Source organism: Equus quagga, chromosome 1, assembly GCF_021613505.1.
Source record: "Equus quagga isolate Etosha38 chromosome 1, UCLA_HA_Equagga_1.0, whole genome shotgun sequence".
Classification (NCBI taxonomy): domain Eukaryota; kingdom Metazoa; phylum Chordata; class Mammalia; order Perissodactyla; family Equidae; genus Equus; species Equus quagga.
In genome coordinates, this window is record NC_060267.1 from 22,301,634 (window position 1) to 22,319,057 (window position 17,424).

Consider the following 17,424-nt stretch of genomic DNA (forward strand, 5'->3'; position numbering starts at 1 on the left):
TCAGTCCTCTTCTACATCTCCCCAACTGCCTTCCTTCAGAACGCTGCTTGACTTTTCGAAGCCTCAGAATCTTCCTCTGTAGTCAGAACAGGGAAGAGTATATGATACCCAAAGGTCTCTCCCAGCTCTGATAATAGACGAGGAGTTTCTGTTAAGATGATAAACAGATACTGTTTTTTTTTTATAGGCTACTTTTATTTCACAACGGACTTCAAGTTCACGAGTCTGGAATTTCACAGAAGGGAGCCAAGCAAGCTCTGTCAGCACGCACATGGAGCACAGCCCTAAAGCATGAGTCAGACCAAGGCCTCTGAAATGAGTACAGAGAGCTGGACAGTTCGCATGTTAGCTGTGACATAACGTCAACCTCAGCCACGATCCCCTTGCCTCTGCCCTCCCTAACTCTTCCCAGTTGGATACACTGAGGTCTCAGCCCCAACTCTTCACACAATCCTGCCAAATGCAAGTTAGATACACATTTATAAAAAGTTAGTAATAGGCAATGGAAATGTCTGGTGGCAGCTCCTAACCTTGAGAGCAGCACAGTGAGTAATAATAACCAGCGTTCTAAAAGAACTCCTCTTACTGCCCTGTTACAATGAGTCGTCCAACAGTTCCACTTTTAAAATCTTCATAAAATAATCTGAAATGTGAATATTTATAGCAACAAATATCTCAATATTATTTAGAACAGCCCAAAATATCTGATACACACTAGATCTGCAATAATCAAGGAATGATTATGTAAATTACACCTCGGGTTCAGTTCTCCTATATGCTCCCATGGCCCCTGTGCTTACCACCCTCTACAGGACTCAAACTGCCCGCTTATGGCCATTTCCTCCACCAGATTTAAGGTCCTGGAGGGCAAAAAGCACGTTTTCTTCACTACCTTAGCCATCAAGTCCATCTCAGAGTAAGCACAAAATAAGTATCTGTTGAATGTTTGCTAGAAAACACTTTCAAGTAAATTCTATATGGTAGAATACTATTTAGCCATTAAATGTGGTTTGAGAAGTATTTTAAAGTAGAGGGAATACTGTTGATGAGAAAGGTCTGGAGGTAGATAGGGATGATGGTTGTACCACATGGTAAATGTACTTAAAGCCACTCAATTGTACACCTGAAAATGGGTAAAATGGTAAATTACATTATGCATATTTTATGACAATGTAAAAAAATCAAATAAATATTAGAGAATGCTTATTAGGCAAGTTAAGTGAAAAGGCAGGAGGCTGTATGTCTAAACCATACAAAATTACATGTGCATTTTTAAAAGGCTAGAAAGAAGCACACTAAGGTATTTGTGTTTGGTTTATCTTTGGGCAGTAGCATGATGGGTGATTTTTGTTTTATTTGCCATTTTCAGTGTTTTCCAAAATTTCTACAACAGCCCACGTATAACGGTTACCATCAGAAAAAGATGCAGCCCAGCAGCTATCAGGGACAGGAAGGTCTGGTTCCAGCAAGTTTAATCTAGATGGGAATTACTCACCTTGCTCTGATCCTCGGTGTACTTGTACACTGCACACCACCGGTGCTGGCCTCCACTGTGAAGACAGCCCAAAGGCATGCCATTTGAATCAAAATTTTATCAGTACTATACTGAAAAGTATTTTTCTTCTTTTTTCTTTTGTTATGCCAGAGAGCACGCATTACAGATTTGCTGCTCTAAAAATATACTTTGTCCAGCCCAAGAAGCTGCAATAGATGGTTGTTGTGTACATGCAATGCCAAACTGGATCAAACACACAGCTGTTGGCAGAGATGAAGGCTTTCAGGACCCGTGATGGGCCAGTCAGGAAGGCTTCAGAGAGAATGAGGCATCCAGACGGCCTCAGTAAATGTTAGAGTCATCATATTTACGGATAAATTGGAAGAAAGGCCTTTGGAGTCACACAGACTCAGGTCTGAAGTAACATATAACATAGACCCAGGACTGTCACCTATGCTTGTTCTTGAGTGCCCCTGGCCTCAATTTCCCCACAAATAAGTGGGCATAATAATACCTACCCCGTTGGGTATTAAATGGGATGTCTGCAAATCAGAGATGTAGGAAAACCCAGAGCCTGCTGTCAGATGCTCAATCAATATCCCTAGTTTCCTTCCTTCTCCATCTGTACACCAAGTGTGGCTAATCTGAGAAAGCACCGGGGTAAATGATTTGAATGTTAAAAATGGCCAACTACCGGGGCTGGCCCCGTGGCCGAGTGGTTAAGTTCTTGCGCTCCGCTGCAGGCGGCCCAGTGTTTCGTTGGTTCGAATCCTGGGCGAGGACATGGCACTGCTCGTCAAGCCACGCTGAGGCAGCGTCCCACATACTGCAACTATAGAAGGACCCACAACGAAGAATATACAACTATGTACCAGGGGGCTTTGGGGAGAAAAAGGAAAAAAAATAAAATCTTAAAAAAAACAAAAAAAACAAATCTTAAAAAAAGAAAGGAAAAAACATTTAAAAAAAAAAATGGCCAACTACCTATAACTAATAAAACTAATATGATAGAAGTATAGGAAGATATTTGCAACAATCTTCTAATTCACCCCATCAATTCAGAAACCCTCATGATACCATTCCAAACAATTTTCCTGTTCTTTGTTTCTCAGGAAAAGGAAAAGATTAATCATTATCTTCTGAGCAGTATTTTATACACCTGAAATCATGACACCACCCTTCTCTTCTGCAACATTCCCATTGTTAAGTCTTTATCTTTATGGCTCCTCTGAGCCCACTGCAAGCTTCCCCCGCCCATTCTGTTAGCTGGGGATCCTCGAATGCCTTTGAGCAGGAGCCTAATTCATGCATCCCAGTGTTGAGCTTTGAAAAATAGATACAACTAATCATTATGCTTCTGAAGGTTACTTGACTTTGGGCAACGGATTGGGGTGTTTGTGTGTTCCTAAAACGAATCCGAGTGTGACCCACAGTGCCCTCCACGTCCGCTCCCACACCCTTTGTCCTCCGCTTTGCCTTATTGGTTACCAAACTGTGTAGCAAGCTGATAGTGTCCGAGATCGCATCAGATTCAACACGGCACCAAATCCCTCCACTCAGCAGAGCAACTCCTATCTCTGCAGTCCATCTGCTCCCTCCCTTCACTAGCTCTTTCACTCCAGTCCCTCCCTGGGCAAAGGAGAATGGAAATCTTCAGCTGTATGGGGTTTGCTTTGTGCAGGCTCAACTCCGAACTCCACCGCCTTTCAGGCTAGAAAGCTCGAGTTCACTCTTTCAACCCACATGTACTGAGCCCAGCCCTAAATCCTGGGCATTCAAAAATGAGCCAGTCCTGCCTTATGGAAGAAAAGAATATCAACAATTACACCACAGTGCTATATGTTCTAGAACAAAGGTTATGTACAGGGTATTATTACAGCTGCACAGAGGGACAGAGGAGGGGTACACTGGATCTGCTTGGGCAGGATTCTCAGAGTTGGATAATTCACACATCTCTTTATCGGCCACTGAGGAATGAATGAGCTGACCCAGTGTCCCTGGAGGGTTAATGCTGTTGCAGACTCTTCATGCAGTCGTTTAATACCACTGCCACTGAATTGCTTTGGTTGCTGTATTTGCTTTCTTGCTCTCCTCACACCTTCACCTCCTTACTTTATTTTCAGAATAAAACATATGATGCTTCCATTCTCTCCCCAGTCTTTCAACCCCATCATGTTTCCCGCCCTGGAGAGCTGCTTTGACTATCAGGGAAAGAACACTGTAACAGCTTAGCTGGAGCAAACAAAGAGACAGGAATGAGCCTGCTTGCTGAAAGGAGCTGGACAAGCGTGTGTGGAGCCATTACCAGAAGGGCCCATTGTGACCAGGCCCTCAGTGGCTCCAGCAGGTGACTAACTGCCCTGTGGATGCGATGCCCAGGTGCACCCCACCAGCTGCAGCGAGGGACTGTTCATCTTCAAATCATTTTTTATCCTCTGCCTCCCACCTCACCCATTTCTAGTGAAATGACAAACTGACAAAAGAGTGGTTTTTAACCTTTCATGGGCCATGCAACTCTGGGGACATCTGATGAAATGCAAGGATCCTCTCCCCAGAACAATTCTTAGAAGCAGATAAACATAAAATATTGTATACACACTGTCGGTGGGAATGCAAACTGGTGCAGCCACTATCGAAAACAGTATGATGATTTCTCAGAAAATTAAAAATAGAAATACCATAAGACCCAGCCATCCCACTACTGGGTATCTATCCAAAGAACTTGAAATCAGCAATTCCAAAAGTCCCATGCACCCCTATGTTCATTGCAGCTTTATTTACAACAGCCAAGACGTGGAAGCAACCTAAGTGCCCATCAACTGATGACTGGATAAAGAAGATATGGTATATATATATACAATGGAATACTATTCAGCCATAAAAAAGGATAAAATCGTCCCATTCACAACATGGACAGACCTTGAGGGTATTATGTTAAGTGAAATAAGCCAGATAGAGAAGGACAATCTCTGTATGACTCCACTCATAAGTGGAAGTGAAACACGTAGACAAAGAGAACAGATTACTGGTTACCAGGGGAAAGAGGGGTTGGGAGGTGAGCACAAAGGGTGAAGTGGTGCACCTACAACACGACTGACAAACAATAAGGTACAACTGAAATTTCATGAGGTTGTAAACTATCAGAATCTCAATAAAAAGTTAAAAGTATATATATATTGTATACAATTTCTGGGGATTCACAAACCCCTGAAGCCCATATGCAGACACCAGAAGGGGGCATACTGTTTAGGCGGAATATTTTTGAGCTTCTACCATGTGCCATGCACCAGGGCAACGCCACCTCAAATTCAACTCGTCACCATTCCAAAGGTTGGACCATTCTCCTACACCCTGCCTGGAACACTCGTCCCCACGTTATCTGCCCAGGAAACACCTGTTCAGCAGCACATCGCCTCTTGAACGAAAACATTCAGAACCATTTACCCTAATTCACCCACTCCTCCCAAAAGGACCAAATGCGCCCTTCTTTCTGTCCTCCTATGCTCTGCAAGCACTTGTATCAGAGATCCTACAATATTTAGTACCTTCATGTATTCACATGCCCTTCTCCTTCTGCTAGATTAGAAAAAGCCTGAGGGCAGGCACTGTAACTTTATCATCTTTTATTTCCAGCTTCTAGAGAAGTCCTTATTCTGGAGAAAAACATTCCATTGAGGGAAATAGACACAAAATCGGACCGTTTTAACAAAGGGATCTTAATGCTCAACCTGATGAGTGGTCTTAAGCGAAATCTTCAGAGGAGGAGCAGCAATAAACTAGACAACCTTAGGAGTGGACATTACAGGCAGAGGGGACAGCAAGGCATGCAGGAAGGAACCAGTGTGTGCAAGGAATAAAGAAATTCAGGATTCCCGGTGACTCTTTAAAATGGTAGGCAGGAGTTGTACGAGATGAGACCAAAGTACAGAGGGATGAGGTTAAGGGCACTGAATGAGGTGCCAGGGAGCTTGCATTTTATCGCGTAAAGGCGAGAAGTCACTGAAAGACTATTTTTTTCTTTCCTATTTAAAAAGTAATAAATGATAATTATAGAAAATGGAGAAAAGGCACAAACAAGTGACAAGAGATTTTCATAGTGAGGTATGTGAGGTAACCATTCGGGTTCAAAACTGATTCGGCTTGAACTAAGCAACCTGACCTACGGCCTATCAAACACGCATTGTACAAGTGCTTAACCACTGAAGTAAAGAATGCACTCCCTCGAGATCTTCTAGAACACATACTCCCCTCCCACACCTACTGGCAACGCCCTATTGGTAACACCCGGATTAGTCCCTTTCCTGACATCTCGGTCATGTTGATCTGCTAATTTGAAACTGAACAGCTCTTTGAAACTCTGATGAAAATGTATCCTGAGTGTGTTTAATGTATATTCTTGTTAGAAAAAGATATAAGACTATACTGAAACCCATGCTTCTTCAGAACACCTTCTAATGCCTTCGTGGGTTATAATCCTCACTCTGGCTCATAATAAACTCACCCCAACTTTGATTCATAGGTTGGTTACAGATTATTTGCGTCGACACAATAAAACAAATTTATAACCCCACCACATAGAGACAACTACTATTACAATTCTTTCATCTTTACCTATTACATATACATGCACGTATGTGTGTGTGACTACGATTTTCATGTTACTTTGACTCTGCTAACAGTTATTAAGCATTCGTTAGATACCAGGCATTGTGCTAAATGCACAACATGCATTCTGTCATTATGTCAACTTAATCCTCACAACAATTCTTAGAGGTAGTTACTATTGTAATGCCATTTTAAAGAGGAAGACATCGGGGCCGGGTGGCACAGCAGTTAGGTTCGCACATTCCACTTCAGCGGCCTGGGGTTCGCTGTTTCAGATCCCAGGGGTGGACCTACACACCACTTGTTACGCCATGCTGTGGCAGGCGTCCCACATATAAAGTAGAGGAAGATGGGCACGATCGTTAGCTCAGGGCTGATCTTCCCTCAGCAAAAAGAGGAGGATTGCTGGCAGACGTTAGCTCAGGGATAATCTTCCTCAAAAAAAAATAATAAAAAAATAATTAAAGAATTAAAAAAAAAAAGAGGAAGACATCGTGAAGGGTGAGGAGAAACCGTGCAAGACCACACAGCTATTATGTAGTGGAGCGGAGATTCAACACCAAGTTTTCTTATTGCAAAGACCATACTCTTTCACTTTAATTTTTCTTATTTATTCTCACTCATTTAATTTATACAAGTTAATCATTTTATGCAATTTTCTCAGGAAATTCCTTTGGGATCTTGATTAGCATTGTAATAAACTGAAAGAATAAACCTGGAAAGTATGAACACTTTACTGTGTCGTCTTTCCATACAGGCAGCACAGAAAATGCCTCTGGCATTTAGTTCAATCTTTTTACAGTGTTGGTAAGGTCTGCAGTTTTCGTCACTGAAGGCTTGTAAGTTCAGGAGGATGACAGGTTCTTAATCTGGCAACAGTACGAAGAAGGATGGATTTGAGAAGACAAGATGGGAAGGCTGAAATGCAAACTAAGGAATATGGTCGCAGTCCAGGGGAGACACACTAAAGCCTAGGACCCAGGCAGGGCTACTGGGGATGGAAGGGAGGGCATGGACTCAGAAGGCAGAATTTAAAGGACTGGATGTGGAGAAAAAGCAGCAGCAGGGTGGTGTGAGGAGAGTGAGGAGGTAGGGGAGACTGGACGGGGGATGCCATTCATTGAGAAAGATGCATTTTTCAGTGTGTGGGGGGGATATTAAGTTCAACTGCAAACGTTAAATCACTGAACGCATTCTGAGTGCCTCCTGTGTGCCAGGTTCCTTGCCAAGTGCTGGGGAGTCAGCGTCAGACCAGACTGAGGAGGTCACAGGCAGGTGGAGTGGGGGTAACAGAGTGATTGAGAAAGGAGAAAGCACAGAGGGGGCTGCATTCTGCTGGAGATGGCCTGGAGGGGCGTCTGAAGTCCAAGAAAAGGCTAGAACCTATAAACTGCAAGTGTGAGTGAGAATGCCCTCAGGAAACATGTACAGCAGAGCAAGAACAGAAGTGGACTGAGGTTGGCGGTCTAAGCAACACCAGTGGTTTAAGTGGAGCAGGGGACCGAGAAGGTACCGTCAGATGCAGGAGAAGGGCCAAAGGGCCCACATCACAGAAGCCAAGACAGCAGTGGAAGGAAAATCATCGGGACCATACTGCCCTTGGACTTCTCAGCAAGAACGATTTCTTTTTCATCATTCAAAGGCCACTCAGTCGATTTTAAACATTAAACAAAATTCCATAAAAAGTCCATGATGAGGGTAAGAATTTACATCTGGCTGCCTCTCAGAGCTTTATCCATCAGCCATATGGAGCTGATGATTAATATTCAGTAGGAAGTGAATTTATAATCATGTGCCTGCCATTCAAATGTGAAAAGAAATGTTTTCTGCTCAGTACACCCAATAATACATTAATATATCTCCAGTTTAAAATACATTTATGAATAATTTTGTACATTTTATAAATTTCCTGGCAAGAAGGATAATAGAACAATCTATTTTCACTGCTACATAAAACAAAAAAGAGGAATGAAAGGTTCAGTTAATCAAGGAATTTAATATGCTTTATAATAAATATCAAACAGTCATTACTTCAGCGATACAAAGGGTGGCAGAGGTCAAAAGATGATTATAATAGCAAGAGTTTGTGCCCATATTTATTCTCTGTCCGCTGCTTACATTTGCATAAGAAGTTTCCTCTATTCATGAATTTTTTTAACCACATTAGAATGCTAGAAGTAAAATTTATTTTTCCTGATTTATATATGGGCAGTAATAAGAAGATTTTGTAATGATTAACAGTAATAACAATCTAATAAATGGAAAATACTAGCTCTTCCAAGGTACCAAAGCATCAACAGACACACAGGTATGAAAGTAAATTACCTTCACTGCTTCAGGTAAATGTGGCTTAGAAAGCTAGGAAAGAACCAGAATCTGAAATGATTACTGTGATGGTGTTTGATAAAGCCAAGAAAGGCAAAATACTGTGAATTCATCTTTTATCATCTTTATCAACAGTACATACACATGTGTTTGTGTACACACATGCACACTCAAATTGACGGCATCCTGACCATAAGAAGAGATGCGCTCACTTCAAGATTACAGTAGAGGGACCTGCGCCAGGAGGAGATGCATGATCTGCCCATCTAGGAGGAGCTGATGGAGCCGTCATTTTCCCTCCTAATCACCACCCAGAACTTGGAGTCAAAACTAGTAGAGACTATAATTTAATAAAACTGTAATTTAACAAAATGAAAATGACTTTGGAACAATTATTCCTAAATTGAGGAGAATTCTATGATTCCCTGATGATTCCTTTAGGAAAAATATCCAAGGAGTAATGTCCATTATGGCCTCCTCCAGCAACATTTCTGCTTCCATTGGAGGAAAGAATTCCAGCGAAGAGGGAGAATACAGCAATGATGGCTAATCCTGAAGCAGTCAAGGACGACCAAGATTAAGGGCTTCTAAGATGATAAACAATAAATACCAGAACAATAAAAGTGGGGAAGCAAGGAGAGAGGAAAGGGATAAATGGATAAATGACAGAAAATAAGACGCTATAAACTTAAGAACAATCTCACAAACAGGAATGAAATTTGATGGAGTTTGATCATCTGGACATACAAAAACTATGGTGACAATTTTTTCGCGTTTACAATGTAAGAGATATTTACTTACATATGGCAAATTTATGTAAAAAACTAGCTTATTCTCAATTATAAAATATGCAAGGAAGTTAAAAATTTGATGACTCAAATCTTGATCAAGGTTACTTTAAAATGTGATTATTTCATGGCTTTGGCATTCAGACAAAAACATATAATATGGGGCCGGCCCGGTGGCGCAGCAGTAAAGTTCACACATTCCACTTCAGCGGCCGGGTTTGCAGGTTCGGATCCTGGGTGCGGACATGGCACCACTTGGCAAGCCATGCTGTGGTAGGTGTCCCACATATAAAGTAGAGGGAAATGGGCACGGATGTTAGCCCTGGGCCAGTCCTCCTCAGCAAAAAGAGGAGGATTGGCAGGAGATGTTAGTTCAGGGCTAATCTTCCTAAAAAAAATATATATATATGAAATAAGATAACAGAACCAGGAAACTTTGCTTTTATGCATTCAAATATATTGAGTTTGTTTATAGAAGAAATTGGCTATAAGGCATATTCTCACTTCATTTTCAACTGATAGGTCTCACCTTATGTATTAGTAATCTTGGGAAATTCCCACAATTCATTTAATCACATGTGTATCTAGTGAAAAAAGTTAAATGCCACCATTTTATGTTCACTCTACCAAAGTGTGATTAATATTCGAGTATCCAAACAAAAAAACCCCAAATTATTGAAACTAAGCTGTAATTATTATTTTCCAAAAACAAACTTAAAATGTGACAATCAAGAGTTGGTTCTATAAGCACAAGCAGTTGTTAGCATCTATGATACCTTCAACAGACTTGCCCAGCCCCACACAGCCCTGTCTTCTGGGAGAGAGTGCTGTGTAGTGCTCAAGAACATGGACTCTGGAGACACATGGCCTCAGTTCAATTCCCAGCTCAGCCATTTGACAAGTTCCTTAGTGTTTCTTTACCTGGAAAAATGGGATCATAACAGTACCTACCAACCAAAGTTGTTGTGAGGAGTCAATGAATTAATGTTAAGCACTTGAAGAGCACCCGGCACACAGTACATACTCAGTGAGGATTCGTTTATTACTATGTTCTTATCATCATGATCATCATCATCATCATAGCTATCATGTACTTTGTGGGCTTTCCACGAAACAAAAATCAACTCAGGTCTAACTAATAATCAGTTACTTACATAATAGCATATTGTCAGCATACCATAATTAAAACGTAAGATCTGTGCACGCTCTGGGGGAAATAGAAAAGACAATTATCAGTTAAAGGCTAGTGACGGGGAGACACAGGGCTGGACGAGGTATGCTGACTCACACTGATGCTCCTCTTCTCATGCTGGCCTCTGACCTGGGTAGGCTTTCAGTAAACGACAGCAACAGGTACAAAACTAGGGCCATAAACAAATAAATAATCCAACAAGTTAAATATTTCCTCATAGATCACAGGGAAAACAAAGGAGATATATTCAAGACATCCAATTGCACAGTTTTGTGGCCTAGACTCCTTGACCACATGTGATAGCTGTGCGAAAACACGGCGGGAAAAATAATCTTCACTGGGCCAAAGCCATGATCTGGCAGCTACCGCCTTCCCACACAATAATCACCACAGCGACATCCCCTCCTCCTCTTTCCCCCTACTTCTCGGCCCATCTTCAGGAGATGTGGACAACTGTATTACAAATCTGGGTTTCCAGAATCTTGGAGTAACCTTCTCCTGGCTCTCCAAACTGTCAACTCATAAGTCTTTCCCCACTGCCTTCCTCTTTCGGTATCATCCAGCATCCATCAACCTTCTTATCCACAAGACTGGTGAACTTTCTGGAACTATTACACGGAGAGTCCTAAAGAGTTTTTGCAAATCTAACGCATAAACCAAACATTACTGCTTCATTATAGGCGTTATTAATATACAACTACGGAATCAGTAAGCTGGGAGGAATCTTGGGTATAATCTAGTCCAAGCCTCTTGTTTTACAGATAATACAACTATGACACTGGTGACCACCTATAACTAAAATAACATCTGACTCAAAGTAATCTAATGCATTCAGATAACTTCAGCGAAACACCTTAGACATTTTCATGTTTTACTGTTGTAAGAGGTTAACTATCTAAAGCCAAGTCGTTAATGATACTGTGTATCTTCTAACTTGTAATCATGTGCAGATTTAGAGGCAACAGTTAAACTCTCTAAATCATGTGCTTCCTTCATGGCCCCCAATTTCACATTTCATTGTTATTAATGGCTTCACCGTGCCTCTTATAAATTATTTCAAACAAGGAATAACTTTATATATTTAAGGATTTCTGAATTTTATTTTTTCTCCTCTGCAACTTGATTGGTGGAGGGGGCCTGGAAGGGGATGAGAAGCAAGCCCTGGACTCCCAGTGACTTCAGATGGGAAAGCCCAGTGGGAATGAGCAGAATAAAGATAACCCGTAAGGCTGCACTTCTCTCCCTAAGATGTGCTCTGCTTTGAAAAAGATGTACGTATCACCTTCCATTTACCAAATGGAAATCTCCCATTACTATATGTTTAACAAGCCAGGTCAAAAGTAAATTCATAAACAAGTAAATAATCTTATTTTTCAATTCTGTGGACACGACTTCTATTGCTCATACATAAAATTAAATTGCTGGAATCAGCCTATGAAAGTCTATTCCAGACAGTTTATGAGGGCCCATGGTAATAAAGCTAATTGTTTAAAATATATGGCATGTCTATGCATGAATGGGAAAATATCCAGAGAGATACAATCCAGGACCAATTTTAACCAGACAGCACGTGTTGTGTAAGGACGGAGTCCATTCTGCTTAGCTGGTGGCTGCTAAATATTTTTTATTTCACTCCTGATATAAACCAGAATGTTAACAGTCATTATTCGGCACTATCACTTTTGTTCTTCCTCTGTATTATTCTCATTTTCTTCCACTAACAATGTCATACTTACTCAATAAATAAACGTGATATTAAATAGCCAGAATTATGCTCCCTACTCCCTGTAAAGACCTTGATTTATGTTATGCTGGTCCACAGAACATCTCACTATCAACAAACCAAAGAAATTTTTTGACAGAACAAGGAAGTGTGGCCAGTTTAAAAAGTAGACACAATAAGCCTTTAATAAAACAGTGCTAATTATGTGAGCATGTGCAGAGAGTAAGCAAGAACAATACAGTGGTAACTTTTAAAATATATCGACACCCGAATGAGTCAGGAATCACAAGTCCATGTTGGGTGAAGGTTTCCACAAATCTCCAAAGCTGACTTAGAGAAAGAGACTATAAAGATCATACCCTTAGTGTAACTTGCCCCTCAGAGCCAAAATTTATATTTACATTTATGTGTATCAATAACCAAACCAATATACATAAAACGTAATGAGATGAAATACATTTTTTTTAATAAAATAAATGCTGATTTTCCCCACTACCTCCTTACGGTTAACTTTGAGTCTCAGAAAAATGTGAGAATTGTTTTGGCTTAATAGAGGGTAAACTGCCCACTGTGAAAGCTATTCCTAACCTGTGTGCAAATGCACCACTTTACGATTGATTTTGTGTTCCAACAATACTAAGCTTTACGGGCCTGAGTAACAAAACTCCTTCACAGCGGTGAAATAAGTATTTAATGAGAACACTAATTGTCAGCTGAATTTCCGCATGTGCCCTTGTCTAAGAAACAATGGAGAGACATCATTTCTTATAAACTGTAGCTAATAAAAACAGTATTTTTTTTTTTTTGAGGAAGATTAGCCGTGAGCTAACATCTGCTGCCAATCCTCTTCTCTTTGCTGAGGAAGACTGGCCCTGAGCTAACATTAGTGCCCATCTTCCTCCACTTTATATGTGGGAGGCCTGCCACAGCATGGCTTGACAAGCAGTGCCTAGGTCTGCACCCGGGATCCCTACCAGTGAACCCTGGGCCACCGAAGCAGAATGTGCGAACTTAACCACTGTGCCACCAGGCCAGGCCCTAAAAACAGTAATTTAAAAAATCACCTAGAGTTTTAAAAAAATGATTAAGCATCTTCTGGGATACAGATACATTTGTGTTTAGAGCTTTCTGATCACTGTCCTGAAATATTTGCTTAATGATTTCTCTGAACTCTCTCCAACCCCACCTGTTATATTCAGGATATACACAGGTCTCCAGGAGAGACGGATGCAAAGTATTTCATTTAACTTCAAAATTGTGGAAACATGATGCATCAAACCAGGCAGTTTGGTTGTTTAATCATAAATTACTCTCCGTTTTCCAACTGTTGAAATGATTTTTTTGTGATTGTCGTGTGTTCCGCCAGGTGCAGCTGGCACTATTACTTCAAGCCACCACTTACTGGAATTGAACAGGTTAAGAAGTGGCCTGTGCACTTCATCCAAGTCAAGCCTACGGAAATGCTCTCCAACTCTGCTTTTCAAGATCTCAGTATTATCTATATTAAATAATAATTTAAAAAAACTTAAGCAGTTGTTCAGGGACCCCAAGATGGAGGCTGAACAAATAAAATATAATTTTAAAAAATTAAATGAATAAGCAAATACTACAGGAGAATGGGCAAGAAAGAAGGACTGGAGAACAGGGTGTTCATTTCGGTCAGCGGCATTCTCTCCTACGACATACGAATGACTTTTCTGCCTTGTCAAGAGTTTGAGAAGGCTAAATTTAAAACAGCAAGTTTTACCATAGTGGAGCAAACTTTACCATATATGGTGAATGGGACCACAGCAACTTTAAAATATGGCCATTAATCCATGGAAACACCTCTCATTAGGTAGTCGAGGCTATATCTCCTCCCCTTGAATCTGGGCAGGCTTGTGACTGCTTCCTCTAACCGAATATGATTGAAATGGTGCTGTGACTTCAAAAGCTAAGCTGTGGAGGCCAGGCAGCTTTCTGAAAACCATCAGACCAATCACTGCTTTGTTTAGTTTTAAACATTCTTGGGGAAAAGTCTGTACCTGGACCTCGTCAAGGGTTTAACAATCTATTCTACTAGCTTAATTATAAGAGTGAATTCCTTAAATCCACTAGGATTCCCTCTATATCCATTCCCACAACTGGCCTCCCTACATTATTACAGGCTACTGGTCAGCTTTTTTTTTTTTTTTCCCCCCAAAGTCCAACAACCTCAGCCCCATTTCTCTTTCCTCACAATGTTTATTTTGACTTGAATTCCCAAGTGTAGAAATATTTCAGGCACTATACTGACCCCGGTTAAAAAAATTCCAAAAAACTCAAAAAGGATTACACTGGAAAGTGTAAGAAAACCAAAAACCACAAAGTAAACTTTCAATAGGTTTCAGTCTTGTACTCACTGGCTCCAAAGAATGTCACTGATTCAACAATTCTGATCGGAACTATTTACTGCAGAAGGTAAAGGAATATACTCATTTTTGTTTATTCCCATTATGAGAAGTGAGCCCCAGTATAAACAGAATAAAGTCACCCGAAGAATAAAATCAGTTAAATACGTACTGTGTACTTAGCCTCAGACAGTCTTGGAAATTCAGTGTAAGCTAATTTCCCTCTTGATATTTTCAGACCTAACTCAGTAACACAAGTAACGCTTATTAGTAATATTAATGTACCATATGCTATTTCTGTCAACTTAATAATCTTCTTGGGTTGTTTTTTTTCCTACTAAAATGTCAATCTAATTTCTGGAGTCCTACCCAAGAGAATCCATGCAAAATTACAATGAACAGATTCATTCTATACGCACAGTAATTAGCCATGGGCCCATTCCTGAATGCCTGTAATTAAGTTCTTGTACATATTATAATCATTTTATTTGAAATCATGAGCTTTGCATAATTTGGCTAATATAAATAGCTACTAGTCCTAGGCACTGTACTAAGCCCTTTAAGTATATTATCTCATTTTATCTTTATAATGAGAAAAAAAATGGCTCAGAGATTCAACAACCTACTTAAGGTGGCACAACCAGAAAGTAGCAAAGCTTTTAATTCAGTCATTCTAACATCAGAAAACCCCTCCTGGGGCCGGCCCGTGGCCTAGTAGTTAAGCTCGTATGTTCGCACTCCACTTTGGCGGCCCAGGGTTTCGCTGGCTCGGATCCTGGATGCAGACATGGCACCGCTCGTCAGGCCATGCTGAGGCGGCATCCCACATAGCACAACCAGAGGCATTCACCACCAGAATATACAACTATGTATTGGGGGCTGTGGGGAGGAGGAAAAAAAAGATTGGCAACAGATCTTAAAAAAAAAAAAAGAAAGAAAGAAAACCCTTCCTGATGAGCCTTTTCTACTGCTTCATACTAGAGAGATATTTCAGCAACATTTGCAGTAACACAGTGAAAAAGCAGATTAAGCCAAGGAAATATCTTTTCTATCAAGAGCCACCAACACCACCAACCCAAGGAGAGAGAGGAGGGCTCTCATGAAAGCCCCCCCAAAAACATCAGGTTTAATTTTTCATTTTTAAGACAGAGCAATAAAAAAAATCTTCTATCTCCAATTTTTGGATTAGGAAAAGCAAACATAAAACTATTCGATTATGGATATTAAAAATTACATCTCAGTACCTTGAACTGACAGATTATTTCACTGCAGCTTTCATTTTAGAAGGTAATAATACAAACATTCAAAAGAAATATACACATTCCCCATTTTCATGTATGTGGCTTAAGTAACTCCACTCTCATCTAGAGCTGATTAACCAACCCTATAACTCATGTCCACAATGGTGTTTCAGGGATGGGCATATGATCCTATCAGAGCTATTTGCTGGGACTTCTAGGAAAGAGAAGTTACCAGAACTTGCTCTTCCTGTGGATGCTGTGGTGAAAAGGGATTCACAAGGGGGAAACCACCACTGCCTCTTAGCTACAAGGCAAAACTACCTCTCAACGTTTCTGTTATTGCACTAATAAATGCCCATTATTATCCAGGCCATTTGATTTGGCTTTCTGTTGCCTATAACCAAAGATTCCTAATTAAAACAGGAAGTCAGGGGCTGGCCCCGTGGCCGAGTGGTTAAGTTCACGCGCTCCGCTGCAGGCGGCCCAGTGTTTCGTTGGTTCGAATCCTGGGCACGGACATGGCACTGCTCATCAAACCACGCTGAGGCAGCGTCCCACATACCACAACTAGAAGGACCCACAATGAAGAATATACAACTATGTACCGGGGGGGCTTTGGGGAGAAAAAGGAAAAAGAAAAAATTAAAAACAAAAAAACCAAAAAAACCAGGAAGTCAAAAGTCGAGAAATAAAGAACAACAACAACATTCTCTATGCCTTCTCTGATCTTTCCCCAACCTAAGGGAATCCACTGTAGTGCACACATTTTAAAGCAAGTGGATCTTATGAAATGTCCATGTGGAAGCTGATGATGACAGCACAGGAAAACAGATTTTCTGTTTCAATAGGCAGCAGTGTTGGTTAACAATTTTACAGACCTGTGCAGCTGACAAACCTTAACTCCTGAGTTACGTATCATAATTGCTGCAGTTTTATTAAACTGGCGATTCAGTCCTTTGGGTTCAAGGAGCCCTTAAGAACCTGATGAAAGTTATGGATTCCCTTTGCCAGAGACCTGTAAATATGCAAATAAACCCATTTCCCCCGTGGTTTAGGGGATTAAAGAACTCTCCCAACCCCAAGCTCACCTATGGAGATCTACAGACCTCAAGAACCCATGTAGTACCAGTGCTCGGGCAAAACAAAAATGCAGCCACTTCCTGGGCAGTTTCTCAAAATCGTCATCCACTATGCCTGAAACTCCCACAAGTCTCCTCAAAGAGGTCTCATAGATACTCTTTTTTTCTTGAGGAAGATTAGCCCTGAGCTAACAGCTGCTGCCAATTTTCCTCGTTTTGCCAAGGAAGACTGGCCCTGAGCTAACATCCATGCCCATCTTCCTCTACTTTATATGTGGGACACCTGCCACAGCATGGCTTGCCAAGCGGTGCCATGTCTGCACCCAGGATTCAAACCGGCGAACCCCGGCCTGCAGAAGCGGAATGTGCACACTTAACCACTGAACCACCTGGCAGGCCCCACGATACTCTCCTTGAAAAAGCCATTCTGAATCCCACCGACCCGGGAAGGCTTTCATTCACTCACCTTCTAATGGTTACAATAAAAATAAGGCAGGAATCACAAAGAACATAAACAGAAACTTTTACTATTCTGTCATCCAAAATCAAATATGAGTTTATATTATTACCATATTTCCCTCTCCAGTCAATTATTTAAGCGTCAGCA

General features: G+C 41.0%; 1 protein-coding gene across 2 annotated transcripts in view; it reads right to left on the minus strand.

Moving 5' to 3' along the window:
* The window catches only part of ANO6 (anoctamin 6), a 188,782-nt gene that overhangs the window by 151,983 nt on the left and 19,375 nt on the right, over window positions 1-17,424 (minus strand). The gene's annotated exons all lie outside the window — the stretch shown is intronic.